Source organism: Trachypithecus francoisi, unplaced genomic scaffold (genome assembly GCF_009764315.1).
Source record: "Trachypithecus francoisi isolate TF-2019V2 unplaced genomic scaffold, Tfra_2.0 Lachesis_group5, whole genome shotgun sequence".
Taxonomy (NCBI): Eukaryota; Metazoa; Chordata; class Mammalia; order Primates; family Cercopithecidae; genus Trachypithecus; species Trachypithecus francoisi.
This window is the reverse complement of record NW_022681470.1, coordinates 127,687,416-127,707,472: the sequence shown is the minus strand read 5'-3', so window position 1 is coordinate 127,707,472 and position 20,057 is coordinate 127,687,416. Positions and strand designations below refer to the sequence as shown.

The 20,057-nt window shown below is 46.3% G+C and overlaps 1 long non-coding RNA gene across 2 annotated transcripts in view; it reads right to left on the bottom strand.

The window, feature by feature from the left end:
* The window catches only part of LOC117074797, a 60,471-nt gene that overhangs the window by 26,262 nt on the left and 14,152 nt on the right, over nucleotides 1–20,057 (bottom strand). The gene's annotated exons all lie outside the window — the stretch shown is intronic.

Below are 20,057 nucleotides of genomic sequence, written 5' to 3'. Positions count from 1 at the left end.
TGTCCTTGCTTTCAAAGACACAGGGTGAGGCTCAAAGCAGTTAAGCACACAGCTGCTAAGTATGAGAGATAGAGATACGTTCAAACACCAGGTCTCTTTCCTGTTAGTTTTAAGACTCTTCCCTTTCCTTTATGCTTCTCTATTATGTAAAATAATCCTCCTGGCTTTGGGGCTTTAGAACAAATCCAACCTATTTCCATTCTTTGGATAGAACCATTTTCCATTCTTTGGAAAGAACTGTTGTTAACTGATGCTCCAATGCTTGGGAACCAGTCACCTGGCCTGTGAGCTTCTTCCACACAGGTAATCCTGGTTCTCTGGGTTCAGAAACCAATGCTGAAAAGAAACGTACTCACTACTTATGCAGTGGCTCCAGCCATTTCCTGTCATTTGTTCTACATTCTGGAGTGTGCTAGAAACAGCTCGTACTGGCTCCCAAGAGCCAACTGTTACAGTTTTGGAATTTTACAAGCTAGTTGACATCATGTTGTTAGCTTGAAATCGGCCATTATGAGAGAATTTTATAGGTTGGAAATTGACATTCGCTACAAATCAGGGCTCTCCTGACTCCCAGCCTGTTGGTAAATGTTTCCCAGCACATCACTGTCTCCATCTGCCCACTTGCTATTTAGGAGACTTTTGAATATGTTCACCTGAAAGCTCACACTTAATTTTCAGTAACAAATGTCCTGTAAATACATTTAATGGCTTGATTTCTTAAAAAACATCTTTGAAGACTTGAATGCTTCATATCAATTTTGGTGGTAACTCAAGGACAAAAGTCTAATAGAACAAATGGATTCTTCGTGTAACTCTACTTCCCACTTAGCTAGAATGCTCAGACTCCCTTATTTTCCATGCACCCTTGCCATCCCCTTTCCCCAGGCTCTTCCCTCCCAGGAAGCCCACCGCTGGGACCTCCTGTCTAGTTTTCCCACCTCAAGTCTCCTCCTCTCCTATCTGCCCTTCATACCTCTACCAGGTCAATCTTTTGAAAGCCCTCTCTCTGTCATGTCTCCACCATAGGGTCTGCACCACCTGCCAAATGTTATCCAAACTCCAAACTAGGACAGTTTCTCTCTCTCTCTCATTCACTTTTAATACGGATACAAGGCCCTTCAACTGCCTTTCTGCCCACCATTTCCCTGGGGAACCCAAATGACAAACTGGACTGGACTGTTTTCTGTGTCTTTGCTTCCTTAGAAGGCCCTCCCCTACTCCAGCTCCTCTGAAACCCAGTTTAAGTGGCATTTCATCCATGAGGCTGTCTGTCCCTAATCCCTACTGCCCAGCTAGAGGTACCGCAGGGTCAACCCTGGACCTCTTTGAATGTGACTCTCACATGTTCCTCACAGGCATTATTCCTCCAGGGTGGGCTGGACACAACCATCTGTGACACCACTGCAACTCACAGTGTGGTCCAGACCAGCAGCACCAGGTAGTTTGTTAGAAATGTAAATTCTCTAACCCCCATCCCAGGCCTAAAAGAATCAGAATTCCGATAGTCCTCCAAGTGGTTCTAACACACATCATTTGTCTATATCATTCCCATCGGCTTTTTCTACTCTGTCCTTTTTCATGGCTACCCCTCCTAGCAGTCTTTTTACTGTTAATATTTCCCCTGCTCATTCAGATTTCAGCAGTCTTACCTTTTGGAAGGATTGCCCCAGCAAAGCTGTAGGTGGTGGTTCCACCCTGCATGCCTTCCCATGATGACCCTCCTTTCTCCTTCTCTGTATTTCACAGGCCCTGGACTGCTCCCTGTGTCCCCAGCCCCCAGAGCTCCATTCTGCCTTCAGCTTGGTCCACTGTTCCTCCTCCGCCTATAGGTGTGAATTATATTCACTCCCTTAAAATGTTTAAGCAAAGGCTGTCTCCTAGGTCAGGTAAATCTATTATCAGGTAAGCTTTGTGTGCAGTCACTCTGGCCAGTCCAGGGCAAAGGTCAGCACTCCACAGTGGTCTGAAGCCACACTTTACTAAAAAGAGGCCGCTCCTCACTGTCCCCGCCCTCTCACTGAGAAAGCTTTCACTGACTCAAATTGGGTGTGGCCACCACAAGGCCAAAGCTCTGGAAAACTAGGACAGTTTCTCTCTCTCTCTCTCATTCACTTTTAATACAGATACAATTTAAAAGTTACAGAAAAATTGTAAGTATAGTATAAGGGACTTCCATGTGCCCTTTGCCCAGATTCACCTATTGCTTACATTTTGCTCCATTTCTTTTGTGACCTTATCACTATCTCTGTGTTCTTTCTTGACTATTTTAAAGCTAGTTGGAGACATTGTACCCCTTTACCCCTTAACATTTCTGAGATCAAAGACATTCTGTTATGTAAACATATTATGATTACAACTTTAGGAAACTTAACATTGATACAATACTACTATCTAAACCACAGTTCAAATTCAGATTATATCAATTGTCCCAATAATGTCCTTTATATTTTGTATTGCTTTTTTCTCAGCCCAGGATCCAATGAAAGATCAATCATTTATTGCATTTAATTGCATTTAGCTGTATGGCCCTCCTTTAACCTGGAACAGTTCTGCCTTTCTTTAACTTTTTGGACCTTAGCAATTTTGAAGGGTACTAGCCAGTTGCTTAATAGACTGCCCCTGATTTTGAGTTTATCTGGTATTTCAGGATTAGGTTTAGGTAAGCTTTTTACAACAGGAAAATCACAGAATTGATGTTGGATCCTTTTCGGTGTATCTTGTCAGGGATCAGGAAGCCCATGGTGACATATGCCCCAATACTGGTATGTTAGCTTTGATCGCTGCAAAGGCAGTAAATGGCCTCTTGGTGGAGGCTGTCCTCTGCTGGTTATTCTCAACATTGCGTCACTCCTTGGCCTTTTGGCTAAGATCAAGTGTATTCTCAACATTGCAGCTGCTATGCCTCTGCTGATGTGATTGACAAAGCACCAGATGCTCTGAGTACGAACTCTGACACTCCATTGGTTGTGTGACCTTAGGCAAATTATTCAGCCTTATTGAACCTCAATTTCCACATCTCACAGGATGGTGAGGGTGAAGGGGTCCCACAGAGATGGTCATGCAGTGTATTCCTAAGCTAAAGTCTGCACTGGCTTCTATGACTTCTGGGCGGGCAGGGCCTCGTGGTCCCTGGAGTGCCAAAGCTGCTCTTCAGGACTCACGTCCACTACCCGCAAAACCTCCAACGGGCTTGGGCTCTGCCTTTGTCGCTGTTGTGAAGGAACTCTGGGCAGCCCCCAGGGAGAAGGAGGCCTGGCCTTTAGTGTTTCTGCCCTGTGGGCCCATCTGGGGGTCACCACTGGTATGTGTACCAGCTGTTACATCGGCATCCACTGGGTTAACAGCCACACAGCTGCTCCCAGGCTGATATGCACCTGTGAGATTGAACACAGCTCCTGTGTGGCAGCCAGCAGAGGAGGCGCATGCATCCCTTGACTCCCACAAACCAGGCGTCAAACAGGTTTTATCCACAGGGCTTTCACCTGAACTAACCCAGGGATTCTGTCTTAAAAGACGGAGTGCAAACTCCGCTCTTACCTAGACTTTAGGTTTCTGTCCACATTTTATGTACAACCTCAGAAGCTTAAGTGCACCCCCACACATTTCTTCCTCCTTGCCTGCCTGCCTTCCTTCCTACTTTTAATAACTATTTATGGAGCACCAGGCGCTGCATTAGGGCTATATGGACAGCACAATATACAACTTGCCCCACAGAGTTACAGTTTATTAGGTAAAGGAAACAAGCTGAGCAACAATTATATCACACCTGAGATCTTTGGGCTGTCTGAACAGGCATTCAGGTCCCACTGGGCCTCTTGGCTGCACTTATCACCTCCCAGGTGGCCCAGAGCTGCCTCCTCCTCATTATTGCTTTATGTTTATTCAGTGCTCTCCCAGGATGCCAGTGAGATGCATTTTGTAGGCCCCTGGGAGAAGCTCAGAGACGGGGAACTATGAGAAATAAGCAGATCAAGGAGGAGAGAAAGAAGAGAAACATTTCTCAGCATAAACATAATTAGTTGTTTCTTTTCTTACTCAAATTTACTCTTCAGAACAGAGGTGTCTGCAGTAGTGAACTTGAGCCTTTCTCTGTGGGGTCTCCACATTTTGGGGATCTTGGGGTTCCTGGGGATTGATGACTCAACGAATGGAATTAGGAGCATGTTCAGAAGAATGTCTTACACGTAGCAGGTGATCAGTAAATGCTAAACATAAAGTGAATCTCACTTGGTAAAGCTGGTGCTGCAGGTTGTGAGAGGTGGGGCTTCATAAAGCGGGGAAGCAGCCTCCACAGTAGGCACATAATATAAACTAGCTGCCCAGGACGCCCCCTATGACTAGTTTATTCTATCACTGTAGGATAATTTTTGCTCAGGAATTGACAGGAGAATAGAGTTTTATGTTTTCTCGTGATCATATCCTCCAAGCAATATTTTCAAATTATGCTGCAATTTCTAGCTTTGCTTTCATCAGTGAATAATTCACAAAACCCTTTAGAAATTAAAACGCTGGGCTGGGCACAGTGGCTCACATTTGTAATCCCAGCACTTTGGGAGGCTGCGGCGGGCGAATCATGAGGTCAGGAGTTCGAGACTATCCTGGCCAACACAGTGAAACCCTGTCTCTACTAAAAATACAAAAATTAGCTGGGTGTGGTGGCGGGCGCCTGTAATCCCAGTTACTCAGGAGGCTGAGGCAGGAGAATCACTCAAACCCAGGAGGCAGAGGTTGCAGTGAGCCAAGGTTGTGCCACTGCATTCTAGCTTGGGCAACAGAGCTAGACTCTGTCTCAAAAAAAAAAAAGAAAGAAAGAAATTAAAACTCTGTTTATGACAAGCAATAGACGGTAATATTGAAGGCATTTAAGCTATTGCCCACTGAATTCTTGATTGACAATATCAAAACAATCACCATAGCTAGGAACAAGATATTCAGGAATATAACAAAAAATGAAGATAGAACAAAACAAAACCCCCCAAACTAAAACTATCTTAGCTATACTTACAAAAACAGGTGCTAACTTGTATTTTGCTGAAGTCCTGAAACTGCCTTCAGGGGCAGGCAAGTAATCAGTACATTAAACCATACCCCTCCTCCCCACAAAAAAAAAAGTTATAATAATAGAACTAGCTTCTCTGTCCTGAGCTTGGGAGGGCAATAACTTCCTGGATGGTTCTGCAATATCTGCCTCTTGGCCATCTGTTTCCCTGGTCCCCCCACATCCTGTTCAACCAACACTGTTCTGGTAACAGGAATCCCTGCTTCTGCTTTATGTTATCTTTTCAGCTTCCTGTCGTGTTTCTGCAGGAGTTTGATTTAGCCTTATATGTGAGCAGGCACTTGTGAGTATGAGGGAAGGAATGGGCAGCTGGGCACCAAAGCAGGGGTTGAAAGGGGTCACCCCCCAGTGCGGGGGCAGCAGGCACCATGGTCTGGCATTGCTCTCTGGTTCTCAGGGCTGAGAGCCCAGCATTCCCAGTGGGTCATTTTCATGGTTTTTGAAAGCTACCATTTATTGAGTACTATGCTAAGTATTTTACATATGTTATCATATTATCTCACTGTATTAACCTCACAGACATTCCATGAGACAACTTTTTTCTTTTTCTCTCATTTACAGATGAGGAAATGAGTCTGAAAGTTGAGTGTCACAGTCTTTCATACAGTTCAGAAGTGGCAGAGGTAGGGGTGGAAGTCAGGCTGGCTCTAAAGCCTGTGCCCTTAGCCATTTGGTTTTCTGACCTTCCCTGTGCTTCTCCATGTCATCTCTGGCAGCATTCCCAATCTTACTCCTCTTCTATTCTCCTTCCCTGTAAGTCTCTGAGTTGCTTCCCAGCTTAAGGTGATATCTGTGCACAAACTACGTATGACATTCTCCATCCTGGCTTTGACTGGCTGCAGCTGACTAGCCCTGTTTACCCGCCACGTCCCTGCCTATCACCTTTGCAGTATTTTGCCCTACAGCACTTTTTGCCAAGGGGCTCTCCTCCTCTGTGCTTTCCTACCCTTCCAGTTCACCTTCCCCTAAACCTCCTAAGCCCTCATGGCTTTGCCAGTCCCAAGGAAGCTTTGCTCCCTACCACCCCACACCACACAAAGCTTCCCAGCCTACCGAGGCTTTGGTGACTGCTCCCTTCTTAGGGATGAAGACTGGTTCCCAGGGCCCCTGGTTTGGTTGTTAACCACGTGCCACTTTACAGTACTCTTAATACTGCTGACTTTGCTATTTTATTTTTCGTATGCTAGTGCTTTCCACAATTAGATTATAAGCTCCTTGAGTGCCAAGTGTCTCTTTTTGTACTTTGTGACAGTTTTCTTAACACCTACATCAGTGCTTTACACACACAAAGAGTTCAGAAATATCTGTTGGTTTCTGTGTGATTATATTCATGAGAGACTGATATCAGCACCGTTAGCCAGGATCAGACTAAAGCACAAGTGCCGCAAAGCTGACGTTAATCTTCAATGCCTACTGCCTCCTTCTCAGGGCCTTCCTCTGCTTCCTACAAGCTAAATACCTTGGTCTATGCCTACCACACAAGCCTCCATCTCAGGCCTGCTCTGATTCAATGCTGTGCACCTGGGCTGTCTACTGTCATGGTTGTAGGCATCTCCAGAGCAGAAGTGTCTGGGTTTGTATCCCATTCTGCCACTTCTTAGCTGTGATCTGAGCAAACTACTTAACCACTCAGAGCCTGTTTTCTCCCCTGTAAAATGCGAAGTAACAGTACTTTCCATCATTAATCAAGTATTTACTGAGGACCAGGCATTTGTTTCATTATATGTCAGGCATTATTCTAGGTGCTGGGTATAAAACAAATTCTCACCATCAGGGAGCTTACATTCTAGTGGAGAGACACAGACAGGTAATGAAGAAACATAGTTTCTCAGAGAGTGGTAAGTGGAGGAGAGTAAGTGGGTGGGTGACGAATGGTTTTAAAAAGTAGGCTAAGGAGGCACTGGAATACAGCCCCGTGGGTCAGTAATGATTAAATGAGCAAATGAGTGTAAGCACCTAAAACAGTGGTTGGTACATAGTTAAGTGCTGAAGAATTGTTAGATATTAGGTATCAGCAATGTATACATGATATTTTTGTAAATAGAAAAGTATCAATTAAATGTTATAATTGTGTTGAGATAGAAAGGCACTGATCCACATGTTGTTATAATTGTATTATCTGTGGGTTGTCCTTTTTTTTTTTTTCTGAGACAGAGTCTCGCTCTGTCGCTAGGCTAGAGTGCAGTGGCATGATCTCGGCTCACTGCAATCTCTGTCTCCCCAGTTCAAGCCATTCTCCTGCCTCAGGCTCCCAAGTAGCTGGGATTACAGGCACATGCTGCCACACCCAGACAATTTTTGTATTTTTAGTAGAGACAGGGTTTCACCAAGTTGGCCAGGATGGTCTCAATCTCTCGTGATCCGCCTGCCTCGGCCTCCCGAAGTGCTGGGATTACAGGTGTAAGCCACCGCACCTAGCTGGGTTGCCCATTTTAAACTGACTTTGCTAACCAATTCATACTTCAGGAGCACCATCCTTGGCCACTCTTCCCACTGGTTACTAAGCCCACTTGCTTTTGCTTTTAACTATTAAAATACATGTGCCTTAGAGAAAGATATAAAGGTAGGTTGCTTCCTACTCTTAGCTCTTTTCTGGATCTTTTATTTTTATTTTTTATTTTTTGAGGAATAAACTTACTACTTGAAAGTGGATTAAAATTCTAATCCTAAAATGTGACCTGTATTAAATATTCGACCTCTGCAACTTACAGAGAAAATTCAGGCAGATGCTGCTAGATGCGAGTATCTTTTCACCTACCACAAACACTATAACTTTGTCAGATTTATTTATCTATTTCCAGTTATTTATTTATTTATTTTTCTTTCCAACTTTTATTTTAGGTTCGGGGCACAAATGCAGGTTTGTTACATGGGTAAATTCTGCATCGCGAGGGTTTGGTGGACAGATTATTTCATCACCCAGGTAATGGGCATCATACCTGATAGACAGTTTTCTGGTCCTCACCCTCCTCCTACCCTCCACCCTCAAGTAGGTCTCAGGGTCTGTTGTTCCCTCCTTTGTGTCCATGTGTACTCAATGTTTAGCTCCATTTATAAGTGAGAACATATGGTATTTGGTTTTTTGTTCTGGCATTAATTTGCTTAGAAGCCAGATTTATTTAACAGTAAACTCTAAACCCAGACAGAACACACTCAAACCAACACAGTTGAAGATGCTACTCAAGTATCCAGAGTCCATCAGTACCTCAATTTCTGCAGAAATTGGTAAGAATACCAAAAGAAAAACTAGTTTTCGATGCTCTTAATACTTCTGACACCAAAATGTGTAGGTTTTCCAAACTAAGTACTTCTTCAATTCTCTGCAAACACCAACTAGGATCTTACCATTTAACTCAATTCTGATACTAACTACCTGGAATTAGCACAAACCCCACAGGTTAAGGGATCAGCCCCATAAAACTGACTCCCATTTCAGATGCCAATCACAAGTCTCATCAGGTCTCCTGTATTCCTGACTGACTAGCTATAAATTGGGGGTTCTCAAAATCCCCTCCTCAGGTTCAAAAATTTGCTATAGTGCTTCTCATAACTCAGTGAAACACTTTGCTTACTCTGATTAGTTTATTATGGAGAATACAACTCTAGGAGCAGCCAATGAAAGAGATGCATAGGTCAAGGTATGTGGGAGGAGGTGAGATGCTTCCACGCTCTCTCTGGGCATTTGCCTTCCTGACATGTGGCTGTGTTCACCAACCTGGAAGCCCTCTGAATCACATTGTTTAGGATTTTTGTGGAGGTTCCATTACATAGGTATGATTGATTAAATCAGGGGCCATTGGTGATTGGACTCAGTCTCCAACTCCCCTCTTCCCAGAGGTCAGAGGATGGGGCTGAAAGTTCCAACCCTCTAATCGTAAGCTTGGTTCCTCTGGTAAGCTGACCTCATCCTGAAGCTGTCTAGCTCCCCCACCCCCACCCCCACCCAACCTAGAGTCACCTCATTAGCATTACAAATTGACATCTTATCTCTCCAGAAATTCCAAGGGTGTTAGAAGCTCTTATATCAGGAACTAGGGACCAAGACCTAGTTATATTATATAAAAAAAAATACTCCTGTCACCCCTACCTCTCTGGAAATTACAAGCGTTTAAGGAGATCTGTGCTAGGAACTGGGGCAGAGACCAAATGTATATTTCTTATTATGTCACAAGTACATAAGAGCCTTACTTCAAATCACCATTTGCCTCTTGAAGGTCTTTCTTCAACACTGAGGGGAATGGAGAGGGCAAATCGGCTGTCCTCCCTTGAGATTCCCTCAGGAATCCTTCTAACCCAGATTCCACTGAAGTTCAGAGATTAGAGGGCAGGAATCTCCTGCAGAGGCCAGGAGCAGAGCCTCCTCTGACCTCACCAAGGAGATGACCGATAAGGGAAGGGCCTGTAGAGAGCTCTGTGAAATTGTGGGTGGATGTCTTCGATTTCTCTTTAGAGATAGCCCTTGGATGCAGACAGAGTTCAGAGGTGGTGATAAAGAAACTTTCAAAAATGTCTACGGTACACACCATGCTGTTTGCCCACACGAAATACCATAGCCCCAAAGACTACAGGGGCCTTTCAACATGCAGTTAGTGGGTGGTGAAATGTTAGGGCCATTTGAAAAGTGAGCAGATGTCTTGGAATCACATTTTGGCATGAGGTTGCTCTATTTGTATGTGTGTTTACAGTTGCCCCTCCGTTAGGATGCTAATAATAACCACCACCAAATAAAAAGAATTGCATTTACTGAGTACTACACATATACTTAGCACAGTACTCCATGTGCTGTGCTAAGCATTTAGCATACCTTATAATCCTCACAAAAATTTAATGAAGTAGGTACTATTATTAGACCCATTTTTACCATTATTATGCCCATTTCACAGAAGAAGAATCAATTAGGAGCAATCAATTAGATTGCTCAGAGAGTTAAATATCTTGCCTGAGGTCACCCAGCCTGTAAGCACGAGAGCTTGGCTGTGTGCTTTCTGTACCTTGTATTTAACCACTGTACCAATCTGCAATAACTGAGCCACTTGCAAAGGAGCACAAAGGAGTGGGGGCCAAGCAAGGTTAGGGAAGCTGGGATATGCTTGAGGAGAGTGTTAGTATAGCAAGGGCTGTCTCAAAGAACAAGGCAGCAAGGGCCAGAAACAGTGTGGGCAAAGGCACTGAGGCATTAAAGAACTGAGAAGGTTGAGATGAACATTGCAATCCATCTTTGTGGTGTTTTTTTGTTTTTTGCGACAGTCTCACTCTATCACCCAGGATGGAGTGCAGTGGTGTGATCTCGGCTCACTGCAACCTCCACCTCCTGGGTTCAAGCGATTCTTCTGCTTCAGCCTCCCAAGTAGCTGAGATTACAGGCACGCACCATCTTGCACAGCAAAAATTTTTTTTTTTTTTTTTGAGACAGAGTTTTGCTCTTGTTGTCCAGGCTGGAGTGCAATGGTACGGTCTCAGCTCAACCTCTGTCTCCTGGATTCAGGCGATGCTCCTGCGTCAGCCTCCAAAGTAGCTGGGATTACAGGCGTCTGCCACCACGCCTGGCTAATTTTTGTATTTTTAGTAGAGATGGGGTTTTGCCATGTTGCCCAGGATGGTCTTGAATTCTGAGCACAAAGTAATCTGCCCGCCTTAGCCTCCTAAAGTGCTGGGATTACAGGCATGAGCCACCATGCCCAGCCAGCAATACTTTGGATATGGCTGGAGAAAGGCACTTGAATACTGTTGAAAAGATGAGGGTGGAGGAGCAGGCACGGACCTGAACATGAAGGGCCTTTTATGTCTTGCTACAGAGTTTGATTTTTTTTTTTTTTTTTTTTCTGAAAGTGAGACAAAGTTATCTGTAACAGACACCTGTGGTTGCCTACCCATCAACTCATCACTACTCACTCTTGACTCATTGACTAACAGAGTTCCCTTTTTAGATCAGGAAATCTGCTCCACCCCTGGCCCTGTGCTTCTTAGAGGCAACCATGGAAATCCAGTTCCCTTGGCAGTGAGTTAGGAAGAGGCATCACTCAAGTCCAGCCTATGAGTCGTGAAGGCAATCTGCTGGAGCCTTGAGAAGGGTCCCCTCCCTGCTGTAGATGCCCAGGGAGGAGTGTCTCTCCTCCTGCTGAGTGCTGTGGTATCTGTGGTATCTGGAAGCAGTAGCCATCATGCCACTCTGAAGGGGTGCAGCCTGGAAACGACAGAGCTGAAAGAGGGGAAGGACTTGGGCTCCTGGGAGTCAATCACTCAACCTACCAGGAGGCACCTTCCCCAGGTTACTTGCTGGGTGAGGTGCTAAGGGTCTTTATGACTGTGCCAGCTGAGTCAGGAGTGTAGGAAGGTGAATGGGGGGAAGCTGGTGGAAAGAATACAGTTAGGAGGCAGTGGTCTCTTCTTCTGGAGCTACCTGCCCTCTGCAATCTTCCTTTTCCCTCCCACCCCTGAAGGGATTATTGAGTATTTTGGAAATGATGAGTGGAAAAATGCATAAAAGTGTTGTGTAAGTCAAAACGACATTGACAGGCAAAATACTGACTGTATTTCTGCTCTACTGATGCTGTCAGAGAAGACAGCCCCAGCAGCCTCAACCTGGTTGGGAAGCGAAGACAAACAAGGAGCTTGTTTAACATACATAGAAAAGTATCTCGGCCCGGCGCGGTGGCTCAAGCCTGTAATCCCAGCACTTTGGGAGGCCAAGACGGGTGGATCACGAGGTCAGGAGATCGAGACCATCCTGGCCAACATGGTGAAACCCCGTCTCTACTAAAAAATACAAAAAATTAGCCGGGCGAGATGGCGGGCGCCTGTAGTCCCAGCTACTCGGGAGGCTGAGGCAGGAGAATGGCGTAAACCCGGGAGGCGGAGCTTGCAGTGAGCCGAGATCGCACCACTGCACTCCAGCCTGGGTGACAGAGCGAGACTCCGTCTCAAAAAAAAAAAAAAGTATCTCATTGTTTTTTTGTTGTTGTTATTGTTTTTTGAGACAGAGTCTCACTCTGTGGCCGGGCTGGAGTGCAGTGACACGATCTCGGCTCACTGCAACCTCTGACTTCTTGGTTCAAGCGATTCTCCTCCCTCAGCCTCCCAAGTAGCTGGGATTACAGGCACGCGCCACCAAGCCCAGCTAATTTTTGTATTTTAGTAGAGATGGGGTTTCACCATGTTGGCCAGGATGATCTCAATCTCCTGATCTTGTGATCCACCTTCCTTGTCCTCCCAGTGCTGGGATTACAGGCATGAGCCAACGCGCCCGACCAAAAAGTATCTGATCGTTTACTTGTCTGTCACCCCTCACTAGAAGGTAACCTAGAATATAAACTAGAATCCAGAAGATCGGGGAGTCTGTCTTGTTTGCGGTATTCCTAGTAGACATTCAACTAATGTTTGTTGAGTGAACAAATGAACCCTCAGCCACTACCCTAGGTCTGGCCAGCATGGCCTGGCCAACTTTACCACATCCTCTCTACATCTTGCCTAAAGTGCCTCCTTCATTACCATTGCAAACTTTTCCTGCAAGCACCGTTTAGGACTCCTAAAGAATAAAACAGTATGGACATAAACAGCTTCTGTCCACATTTTCCCTCAGAACCCCTAGTGCTGCTACACTCTCTAAAGCACTGTTGGCACTGAACACACCGGTCAGGGGCCAGGAGCAGGTGCTCATCCATCCATGGCTGGTGGGTAGGTGGAGGCTGACTCCTTCAGCTAAAGGGCCCCATTCTTTCTTCTCCCTCCAAGAGGGCTGGGCTGGGCTCCTCAAACACGCAGGCTACAGGCCTCTAGTGACAACTCTCAGTGCTGGGGAAAACACTGACCAGGGTCCGGCAACTCTCCTTGCATCCCTGACCTTACCCCCACCACCTCTCTCCCTTTGTTCTCCCACCTCCTCTTGGCAAAGACCCTCCTCCTTTCTTAGTGGCCCTCTCTCCCTCCTACTCTGTTTCCTGGCTTTATTCCCCCCAGGCTTCCTGTCACACTAACCTCTTTGTCTCCTCTCCCCATTCCTCAGATGACATATTTTTCATGCCCTCTGCAAGCCCAAAGCTGCCCACAGGGCCTTTCTTCTTCATTTCTTCTGTCTCTCAAAAATGCACTTAATTTGGATTTAACCAAGTTTCCCTTTGGGCACTTTGTTCTGTGTGCCCAGGTAGCCTGGGGGGACCATCCCTCTCCATGGGATAACCAAGCCATCCCAAGAAAGAATCTCTGAAAGAGGCAGCTTTGTTGGGCTTGGCTGCGAGCCACCTGCCTGGGTTTTGTTCCAAGCCATACCCATCTGTGGCTCTCTCGTAACCTATCAAAACTCACGAGTGCATACAGAGACCCCCTCAATGGGTTTAGTCAGCTCTAGAATGGATTCTCTGGGTGATGTATAAGTATATGACATTACCTCCACATCCAAGGTCAAGTTCAGGAAGCAGTACACACAAAACCTGACACAGTAATACACGATACAATACTGGAGTGCTAATGCCTGTGTCCCCTACTCAGCCTCAGGGTAATCTCATTTCCAGGGCTGCCAGCTCTGAGTGTCCACTTGGCCGGCAGCTTCCCCCAGCACAGCTGTCCACCTGAAGTGCACTCACCATTGGCAGCCTGGCCTTGAGATCCCATCCTACCCACCCTACTTTCCTTTTAGGAGCTGTATAGCAGCAGCCACCCTTGGCATATTATTCTGCCTCCTACTTACACGGAGGTTTTGCAGGCTTGAGCTCCTCCCTGATCAAGAAAAGCAACATAAACAGTTAAAAGTTAAGGTCTCTTCAGAGAGGAAAGCAGAGGTCACCCCAGCAGGAGACAGTACAATTTCTTTTGTGGAAAGGGAACAGGTCATGCTCCCTGCCTTTCTGCACTCTCTGCCTGCCCCTTGCCATGGGGATTCCAGATGCCCCTTTTCTCTACTTTGAGCTCGGCCTTCCATCCTCCTTTCCCAGGGTCAAACCTTTGGAGTCAGCACCCACTGGTGGGGCACTTGACGACCAGCCCCCAGGCCGTGCGAGCAGAGGAGAGGGCATCATTTAAAGAGACCACAGCAGCAGAGAGGCTTTCTCTGCTCTGTCTTTGACTCATCTCTGTTCTGGGTAACTTCACTAACCTGGTCCCTCTAAATCTGTACCTACTTTAGGATCCACCAAGAGTCTGTTTCTGCCCTAATTTGCCCACATGCCAGCTCTCATCTGCTTCCCTGACCACAGTTCCAGCCCAGTGGAACCATTTTTGGTTTGGAGCTGGATTCATCTTTCAAAGCAGAGAGTGAGGAGAAAATTCTCTAACTCTTGATGCACAGAAGGAGTTCAGTAAATGTGAGTTGAATTTGATGAAGAATGAGAGAAGGGAAGACAGGAAGCAAGGGAAAGAGGGGAGAGGGAAGAAGAATTCTGTTCTTTGGGGTGCCCTGCCATGGTAAGGACTCCAGAGTCAAGGATTCTGTAAGTTCTGATGCAAGGAGGAGGGCAGTGTCTGGGAGCTCACAGCTTCTCCTGCCAGCCTCTGATGTTCCACACCTGCCTCATGAACTTCTCTCCAGACCCTGAAAACACCAGGCCCACCACCTCCTGTCTTTATTCATGCTGTCTCTTCTGCCTGAGCTGCACTTTCCTCTCCTCTTCACTTTACTCGTTCCTTCTTCTTCAAGATCAGGCACAAATTTCTTCTGAGACCTTGCCACCCATCCCTTCCCTATCATAGCAGCTGGGGTCCTTTTCTATGGGTCTACCAGTCTTTGCTCCATTCCTTCTGTGATCTTGACAGGACATATCCATCTCTGTCTATTCGTCTCTCCCTTTCACAGCTTCGTTCATCTCATCCACATATTCATTCATACTTCATTTACTGAGGGCCTGCTGAGTGCCAGGAAGTGATCCACATGCTGCCAGGTAGTTTACAGTCCAGTGAGGGAGAAGACTTAAAAAGGAGTTACCAGACGGAGAATGTTTTGATAAGGAAAGTCAGGGTGCTAAGGGAATATATAACAGGAGTTGGCGGCAGAACACTCAGGGAAGATCTCCTAAGGAAAGTACACTTAAGTCGAAACTTGAAGAATGGAGAAACCCATGGCTGGGGAGAGAGGTAGGGGGATGTGCGTGTGCGTGCATGTGTGCGAGCATGTGTGTGTGTGTGTGCATGCATATATGTACCTGGGGAGGGCAGGGGTTCCTGTTCAGGCTAAGCATGTGCATGTGTAAAACCTCCTCAGGGAAAGGGACAATATGACAGGGAGGAGTCCTCAGTGGAGGGAAATAAAGCTGGAGAGTTAGGTAGGAAGAGATTCTGGAATACCAGGAAGGCCATGGTCAGTGCCAGCTCCAGAAAGGAAGGGACTGTGACCTATTTGTTTTGGTATTATGGAGCCCCTCAGAGTGCCAGAGCCATACAGGTACCTGAGAGGTGTTTATCGAACAAATAAAGAAATGAAAACACCTTAACTAGAGAAACAGAATTGAAACAGAACATGGTGTCTAACAAGTGAAACAAAAGCACCTCTACAGGCCAGCTATGCCATCATGAAGGCCATTTCAACCTTTAGCTGGGAGACCAAAAAGTACTGCATCCATCTGGCTGGCACAGGGACAAGTTTGTAATGAGGCACATATGGCATGATTTGAGTTGGTCAGATTTAGCAAAACAGGAGTGTCATTTATCCAAAGCAGGTCTATCTGGAGCCAGTGCGGGAAATCTAAGTGACATTTGCCAGAATGGGACTTTACACAACAGGGGAGTCTAGCAGACTGTGACCCAGCTCCCTCCGAGAGGGTTGTCTCAGCTACTTCCTGAAGTCTTATGGATCTTGGAGGACCAAAGCATTCTGGAGCTGGGCAGGACCCTAGGCATCCTCCCTTGTTCAGCCCCTAATTTTACAAGTGAGGACACTGGGTCCAGAAAGGCTGAGTTACTTACCCTAAGTTAAGGACAAGACCAGGCCAGGTTTCTAGGTCTCCTGATTCTATATCCAGCCTTCTTGTAAACACATCTAAAAGGAAGGAGAGAGGGAAGGAAAGAGAGAGGAAGAGAAGGGAGGAGGGAAAGGAGGAGAGAAAGGAGAAGGAAGGGAAGGAGAAAGTATGTGGGGGAGAGAGAGAGAAGTGATGGCCAGTGTTGGGTCTCAGAAAACAATACCTCAAAGTAAGACACTTTGGCATGCTGAGTACCTCAAACTAAAGGAGACCGGACGGCCTCAGAAGCAGCCCCAGAAGCAAGTTCTCTCTGACCTTCTCCCGCCCTCATGTCTCTTGCCCCTCATTCTTTCCAGTCATAGAAATCACAATTCCTGGCGGGGCATAGTGGTTCATGCCTGTAATCCCAGTGCTTTGGGAGGCAGAGGGCAGGAGGATTGTTTGAGTTCAGGAGATTGAGGCTACAGTGAGCTATGACTGCACCACTGCACACCAGCCTGGACTGCAGAGCAAGACCTTTACAAACATTAAAAAAAAATTAGCTGGGCATGGCAGCGTGAGCCTGTAGTACCAATGACTTGGGAAACTGAGGCATGATCACTCACTTGAGCCCAGGAGTTTAAGGTTGCAGTGGGCTGTGACTCCCACCACTGCTCTCCAGCGTGGGCAACAGAGCAAGACCCTGTCTCTTTAAAAAATATCATAATTCCTCTTCCTCAAGGCAAGTCATAGAAACTAGAATCCCTCTCTTCCAAATTAAGCCATAAAACCTAGAAATATTACTCTGACCTTCCCTTGCCTTTCTGTGCAGAAGCTAGCCATAAATAAATTCCCTGACCTACCTTGTCTGACTGCAGGTTATCCTTGTTCCAGAGGGGTTCTCCCCTCTGCCTGGGAGGAAGGAATGCTACACAGTAAGACCAAGAATCTGAGCAGACAGGCCTTGCTCAGTTCCTCCCGCTCAAGTTTATTACCTTTAGACCATATCCTTTTTGTGCAATCACATTTCTACACAGCTGTTCATCTTCATCAAATCTATGTGTACAAGTGGACAGTTTTCTCTGGGTCTTCGTGTATGCATTTTTGAAGTCTCCTGCATCATGTAAAACTTTTCTTTTTGAGACAGGATCTTGCTCTGTCACCCAGGCTGGAGTGCAGTGGCACAATCTCGGCTCACTAAAACCTCTGCCTCCTGGGTTCAAGCAATCCTAGTGTCTCAGCCTCCCAAGTAGCTAGGACTACAGGCACACACCACCACACCTGGCTAATTTTTGTATTTTTAGTAGAGATGGGGTTTCACCATGTTGCCCAGGTTGGTTTTCAACTCCTGGGCTCAAGTGACCCACCCACCTTTGAAATGGCTCTATTGTCTGGGGTACATGCCCTGGGTTTTGGTCTCACTTGAGAAAGAACTCAGGACATGGACACACATGAGGAGTGGGTTTACGAGTGGAAAGTTCAATAGAAAAACAAGAAAAGAGAGAGAAAAAGCTTTCTCATGCTGAGAAAGCAGGTCGCCCAAAAGAGGGTCTCTGGTCTGCAGTGGAACGCAGTTGGTTTTGTACAGGCTTGAGGAGGTGGTGACTGATTTACATAGGGCTCAGGGGATTGGGTTGACCAGGTGTGCCATTCACATAGCTGGCGGGGGGGGGGGGGACTGGCCTTCCTACCCTAGTCTTTTATTATGCAAATACAGCCATCACCTGGTGGTGGCCATGATACTTGTACACGTGGTTTTATCTGGAGGCTGCCATGACACCCAAAAACCTGCTGACAAGGAAAAGAGGGTTGGAGACCTGGTGACAAGGAAAAGAGGGTGGGAGATGCCATACTGAATGTACCTGGCTTCCAGGTACAGCTGTCTGCATTTACATATAAAAGTTCCTAGTTTGCATATCTATGCCTTACTTCTCAGGCTGCTTTCTGTTAGAGAAGAAATGGTTTGGGGGCTGCTTTTTATTAAAGGAAAATTCCACCAAGAATTCTCACCCTTTCTAGCTGCCTAAAAATTACTTCTTAATAACTCCTGTATTACCTTGGCCTCCCAAAGTGCTGGGATTACAGGCATGAGCCACCACACCTGGCCTAAAACATTGATTAAATAAGTTTGCTATGCTTTTCCCTTGTTAACTTGTCTTTTGTTATAAAAGTGTTGGCTGTGAGCCTCACGATGGGTGAGAAAGGGTACCACACATTTCTGCCCCTACAATGGCTTAGTTCCAGACTTTGTTACTGAAATGGTTTTGATCTGTGTCCCCACCCAAATCTCATGTTCAACTGTAATCCCCAGCATTGGAGGTGGGGCCTAGTGGGATGTGACTGGATCATGGGGATGGAATTCTCATGAATGGTTTATCACCATCCCTCCTTGGTACTGTATAATGATAAGAGTTCTCACAAGATCTGGTTGTTTAAAAATGTATAGCACCTCCCCACTCACTCTCTCTTCCTCCTACTCTGGCCATGTGAAGTGCTTGCTCCCTCTTTGCCTTCCACCATATTTGTAAGTTTTCTGAGGCCTCCCCAGAAGCCAAGCAGATGCTAGCATCATGCTTCCTGCACAGCCTGTGGAATCATGAGCCAATTAAACCTCTTTTCTTTATAAATTACCCAATCTGGCCGGGTGTGGTGGCTCATGCCTGTAAACCCAGAACTTTGAGAGGCCGAGGTGGGTGGATCACAAGGTCAGGAGTTCAAGACTAGTCTGGCCAACATGGTGAAACCCCATCTCTACTAAAAATACAAAAATTAGCTGGGCGTGGTGGCACGCGTCTGTCAGGCTTCTGAGCCCAAGCCTGCATGTATACATCCAGATGGCCTGAAGTAACTGAAGAATCACAACGTAAGTGACCTCTCCCCTCCTCCCCAGGCTGTTCCCTGCCAGGCCGAGTCAGGTCCCAATTCTTCCTCAGCCTTTGCTCCCCTACCCTATAATCCTTTTATCACCCCCTCCTCATACCTTGTCTGGCTTAGTGTTTCTTTCCACGATTAGCCCTCCCCAACCTGCCCAACAATTTCCTCTTAAAGAAGTGGCTGGAGCTGAAGGCATAGCCAAGGGTAATGCTCCTTTTTCTTTATCCCAACTCTCCCAAATCAGTTAGCATTTAGGCTCTTTTTCATTGAATATAAAAATTCAACCCAGTTCACAGCCCATTTCGCAACAACCCTTAGATGCTTTACCACCATAGACCCAGAAGGACCAGAAGGCTGTCTTATTCTCAACATGTATTTTATTACCCAACCTACTCCTGACATTAGAAAAAGCTCCAAAAATTAGATTCTGGCCCTCAAACCCCACAACAGGACTTACTTAACCTCGCCTTCAAGGTGTACAATAATAGAGTAGAGGCGGCCAAGTAGCAAAGTATTTCTAAGTTGCAATTCCTTGCCTCCACTGTGAGACAAACCCCAGCCACATCTCCAGCACACAAGAACTTCCAAACGCCTGAACTGCAGCAGCCAGGCATTCCTCCAGGATCTTGCTTCAAGTGCTGGAAATCTGGCCACTGGACCAAGGAATGCCTGCAGCCCAGGATTCCTCCTAAGCCATGTCCCATCTGTGCAGGACCCCACTGGAAATTGGACTGTCCAACCCGGCAGCTACTCCCAGAGCCCCTGGAACTCTGGCCCAAGGCTCTCTGACTCCTTCCCAGATCTTCTCGGCTTAGTGGCTGAAGACTGACACTGCCCAATCACCTCAGAAGCCTACAGGACCATCACAGATGCTTTGGGTAACTCTTACAGTGGAGGGTAAGTCCATCCCCTTCTTAATCAATATGGAGGCTACCCACTCCACATTACCTTCTTTTCAAGGGCTTGTTTCCCTTGCCTCCATAACTGTTGTGGGTATTGACGGCCAGGCTTCTAAACCTCTTAAAACTCCCCAACTCTGGTGCCAACTGGACAACATTCTTTTATGCACTCCTTTTTAGTTATCCCCACCTGCCCAGCTCCCTTATTAGGTCGAGACATTTTAACTAAATTATTTGCTTTCCTGACTATTCCTGGGCTACAGCCATACCTTGTTGCCACCTTTTCCCCCAGTTCAAAGCCTCCTTCACATCCTCTCCTTGTATCTCCCCACCTTAATCCACAAGTATAGGACACCTCTA